This window comes from Corylus avellana, chromosome ca5 (assembly GCF_901000735.1).
Source record: "Corylus avellana chromosome ca5, CavTom2PMs-1.0".
Classification (NCBI taxonomy): domain Eukaryota; kingdom Viridiplantae; phylum Streptophyta; class Magnoliopsida; order Fagales; family Betulaceae; genus Corylus; species Corylus avellana.
In genome coordinates, this window is record NC_081545.1 from 27,986,688 (window position 1) to 27,992,166 (window position 5,479).

General features: G+C 33.0%; 1 pseudogene; it reads right to left on the minus strand.

Annotated features, from left to right (window-relative positions):
• Positions 1 to 1,323: 1,323 nt before the first annotated feature.
• Positions 1,324 to 3,084, minus strand: LOC132182076 (very-long-chain aldehyde decarbonylase CER1-like; annotated as a pseudogene).
• Between the last annotated feature and the right edge of the window lie 2,395 nt (positions 3,085 to 5,479).

Genomic DNA, 5,479 nt, shown 5'->3' on the forward strand with positions numbered 1-5,479 from the left:
AATTTGGCTTTGGGGGAAGCAGTGTTTGTTTAAGGATATTTGGTATTTGTGCATAACCTTAGTGTTGGATTATTTAATGTTGGAGTATTTGTGTATATATTTAATGTTGGATTATTTGTGGTAGTTGGATTGTGGATAGTTGAATTGAATTGTGGTATTTGTGGATAGTTGGATAGTTGAATTGAATTGTGGATAGTTGGATAGTTGAATTGTTATTTGAATCCAAACTATATAGTTTGGATTGTGGTATTTGTGATAGTTGGATTGATAGTTTGAATTGTAGTATATGTGACTCGTATATCAGGTTACCAATAGAATTGTGGATACAACGTATGAGCGGAGAAAATTGAAAAAAAATAAAAATAAAAATAAAAAAATAAAAATTTCCCCAGTCAAATTTGGTAACGTGGGAGATTCTGCCACGTTATCAAATGGTAATGTTGCAGAATCTGCCACCTTACCAAGTATGGTAACGTGTGAAGATTACACCACGTTACCATTTGGTAATGTGGCATAATCTGCCACGTTACTAAGCATGGTAACGTGGCATAATCTGCCACGTTACCATATATGGTAACGTGGCAGGTTCTAGCACGTTACCATTTCGTAACGTGCGAGAATATACACGTTACAAAATTTATTGTAACGTGTTATTGTTTAACACTTTACCAAATTGTAACGTGTCAGAATCTGACACGTTACTAAATTTAATTTAGTCACGACTACTTTCACAACACGTCAAACACGTTACTATTAACACGTTACTACGCTTTAGTAACGTGTTAACACGTTACTAATGGATCGTAACTAAAAAATTAAATTGTTGTAGTGAGTGCATGTTGATCAAAGATGTGGGAGCGATCATCGCCAAGTGTGGTGTAGAAGAAGCAATCTTTCCGCATTTTCTTTGGTGGGAACTGGGAAAAAGGAATAAATACTGTTCCTTTTGATGCCTTCAGTTGTTCTTCTTCTTTCCATCTATCTCCCACGAACCATGTTTGCAAATCTCTCATTATGTCATATTAAATATAGTGTCATTTATTATATATATATATATATATATATAGTGTCATATGATGCTATAATATTTACTATAATCTCGTTACAAACTCATTATGTGGCAGTGCACGTGCCACTACTATGTCAACAACTTATTAAATTTAATTATTTAACAACAGGTGTGGTAAGTGGCATGTGGACTTACAAACAGACGTGACAATGCACATGGCACTGCCACATAAGTCAATCAAATTTAATTGTTTAGTACCTAACATATGTGTCACGTTAATTTATACAAAACTTACAATAAAAGATATAGTATCCCTAATTGTATTTGTCGCGAGCAATCATGAAATGGGTTGCACATTTTACCTTCACATCAGCATAACTTGATGAAAGGATCAAGTTATTTCTCGACTTTGTGGTGAGCCTTAATTGAAGCTTCGCATGCTCATCCTTGTATGGTACCCACCTGATACAATTAGAAAAAAAAATTTTAATAAAGAAAAAATAAAAACATTGCAATCTAGGCTGAGCAAGAATTCTACTGTTAAAACGTACCTGGATACCCCTTTCACATAGAGCATCGGCAATGGCATAAGCAACCTTAGGTTGCTCCTTAAAAACACCCGAGTTGTTCCTTTTGGAATGCTATTTAGTACCACAGCCACTGCTAAGCTACTTCCATCCACCAGCTTTATTCCACGCTGAGGGTTCTTTTGGATGTAAAGCTCACCATTTTTATTAAGTTCCTCCCCCTACAAAAATTTACATAAATAAATGGCGATCAAATACTATGATAAAGAATGAATGTCTCTTTTTCTTTCTTTTTTTTTTCAATATTTCCAATAGGATGAGCTCATGATGGGGATCATAAAATATAAAAAATAAGACTTTTGGCTAAGATAAGTATAGTTTCTGTTTTTATGAAAGTTAGATTTACTTGCCTGATTTAGAAGACCTAAACTTAGCACCTTAGCTCCCTTCACTTCAGCATTTAGTATAGCTTCTTCAATCAAGTTGTTGAGGGATTCCTTTCGCCATTGTAACATGTACTAGAAGATAATAATAATAATAATAATAATAATAAAAGCAAAGGAAGAAGTTAAATTAAAAAACAAAAACAACTAGCTGAATCAAATTGAATGTGACCAAAAATAATCTAGTTTGGTCTGGGCTCAATTTTAACTAGAACTGAACTCGTTGAAATTAAAACGCATGTATCAAAACATAACACAAGCCAAATCCAGTAGTCATAGAAATGAATCTTTCTTACTTGTATATGTATATTGGTACCAACCAAGACTGCCATTTCAGCTTTTGGAAGGTCATGTTCTCTAGAACAAACGTACGGCCATAGCTCCAGGTTAGAAACAAAGACCATAATAATGTCACAAGCCACATCAACCACATGTACCATTTGGATGTGTGGGCCTAGAGGCCAAGGAAGAAAATCCTAGCCGTAGATGATAGATGGATTCTAGCATGGTAAGATGCATTAAATGTATCACATCAGGTGACTCTTTAGGTTTTTTTAGTGAAGCCTCGTAAAGAGTATCTAAGGACTTGTCCATGGTCCCATACAAGTAATCATATATATATATATATAGGCATGAAAAGAGAATAATTGATACGGAATTGGGTGTGATGCAGTGAATGATACCTGTTGAGTCAAATATTCTAGATCATAATTTCTTGAAATTCACACAAACAAAACAACAATAATAGAGATAACAAAAATTATAGATTAGAACAAAAAGTATAGGTGGGAGAGGAGACTTACGAGGGGGTATACATGGGATCCGTATAGTTTGAATAACCGCATCTATGCGGTAGCCTTCACTACCGCATAGAAGCCGGATACGTATACATGAGGTACTTGAAAGGGGGAAAGATGGAGAAGAGCCACATCGGAATGAGCTCGTAATTGCAGTGACCCAAGTTGTTCATAAAATCAATATATGTGACGTATCCGAAGAAGGATGCAATAGAGGCAGTTCCGGTGAGCACTGCTGTCAACAATGGGATTACGAAGAGTGTGAAATACGCTATGTGTTCAGCAAACGGATGGATCACAGCTGTCATGCATGCATGACCATATTACTAACTTTACAAACTATAACATTTGTACAAATTATATAGTGTGTTAATATTTTATCTCTAATAATTAATATATGATCAACGATATGGCTTTGATTTGTCATATGCTTACATGCACGGATTTGTGTCATAGTCCTCTCAAATGTGATTGAAGAATATTTGTGGGCATAATTCATCTCATAAAATCGATTCAATAAGACATGGTTGCACATTTCTAATAAACATGCCCAAAATCTTGTCCACAGACAATGTGAAACTATTTCTCAACACCCTTACGTGCAGGCCGATATTTTTCCTGGTCCTTGTCATGGGGTAAGTAATGTGGGCCCACATTTGTCTTGTGGTAGGCTCTAATACCATGAAAAATATTCGTGGGCCTAACTCATCTCATAAAACCGATTTAATAAGAGAGGGTTGCTCATTCCTTATAAACATGCCCAAGATATACCATGAAGAATATTCATGAGCCTAATGCATCTCAGAAAACTGGTTCAATAAGAGAGAGTTGTTCATTCCTTATAAACATACCAAGATCTTGTCCACAAGCAATATGAGACTATTTCTCAACAGTGATTTGACTTTTAAAATTACCATTGAATTTAAAATAATTATTATTGAATTTTGATCTATTGATGATTTTAAAAGTCAGATCACATTTAAGAGGACTATGTCCCTCCTTATAGCATTACATTTTTTTCTATATGTGAAAGAAAGAGAGAATTTTTTTTAGAAAAAAAGGGTTAAACGTGCTAAAGTGAACTTTGAATCTACTTCGGGGATCTCTCTTGAAACATTAGAAACCCGCTCTTTAATTTTTTTTTTGTTTAAAAAAGTTCAAAACGCACTTAAAAAAAAAAATAAATAAATAAAAAAGAAAGAAAAAAAAAAAGAAAAGAAGGGTTTTTCCTAATTATAGAAAAAATCAAAGAATAAGCTTCGTAAAGAAGCTTCAAACAGAAGCTTCATGCATAGTTTTTTTTTTTTTTTCTTTTTTTTTTGGGGGGGGAAATTTCATAAAATTCTATGAACTTTCATTCATGCGTGTTCATGTCAACCAATTATTCAATTACTCCTTGTTAAAAAAATTTCATGTTAACATTACAAACTATATATATATATATATATATATATATATGAGAGATGCTAGAAGAGCCGGAAACAAATTAATCAGGCGTCTCAAACTAGGTGGTAAAGGTTTTTAAATTAAAAAAAGATTAAATACTAAATAACCTTGGGGTTCATAATTTTTTTTCCTCCCTAGGGTTTATTTTTTTATCATAAAAGTCTTGGTTTTAATAAAAGACTAAATTCATTCTTTAGGTCCATTGACCGTTAGTTGACCTAACGAATTTCCGCGATGGACCAATTAAAAGGCGACCATTTGACATAAGTATTACGTCATCGGTGATATTTTATAATAAAATTTTATTTTTTTTTAAATAAATTAAAATTAAATTTTATAATAATAAAAAAAAAATTTTGAAAAAATATTTTTAATTTTGATTTTACTTTTAAAAAAAATAAAGAATTTCATTAGGTGCCATGTCATCACTGATGACGTGGCCATTTATGCCAAATGTTAGCTTCTAATTGGTCCACATGGAGTTCCATTTGGTCAACTAACGGTTAATGGATGGAAGAACAAATTTGGTCTTTTATCAAAATTAGAAAGACCTTCTGTGATAAAAAATAAACCCTATGGAGAAAAAAAAAATTAAGTGAAATCCCAGGGGGTTATTTAGTATTTACCCCTTAAAAAAATACAATTCTTTCTTCATTGTCTGCCACTCAAGGTCTGCCACGTCAATTTGAAAATTTTTCTAAGTTCATTTGTTTGGCTCTCTACCCACTCACTCTATATTTTCTATACTCTATATATATATATATATATATATACATACACTCTCTCTCTCTCTCTATACTATATATATATATATATACATACACTCTCTCTCTCTCTCTCTCTCTCTCTCTATATATATATATATATATATGAGAACCCCTACTATCAGGTCCTTGTGTAAACCAGCCATTTTAAAGCATCCAATCACCATTTGACACGTCATCAATTTAAGAAAGAGAGAGAGAGAGAGTGTATATATATGAGAACCCCTACTATCAGGTCCTTGTGTAAACCAACCATTTTAAAGCATCCAATCACCATTTGCACGTCATCAATTTAAGAAAAATGAAAAAAATGAAAGTAAGAACGAACACAGTAAATCAAAATGAGAAAAAGAACAGAAACACGCATGGCCGGTCAATTATTGATTGGGGGCAGTAAAAATGGGGTTTTAAGGCTCATCCTGATATAAGTTCAACTCTCTCTATATATATAGATGATTTTAAAAAAGGGAAAATAGAGAATGATGGGGAATAC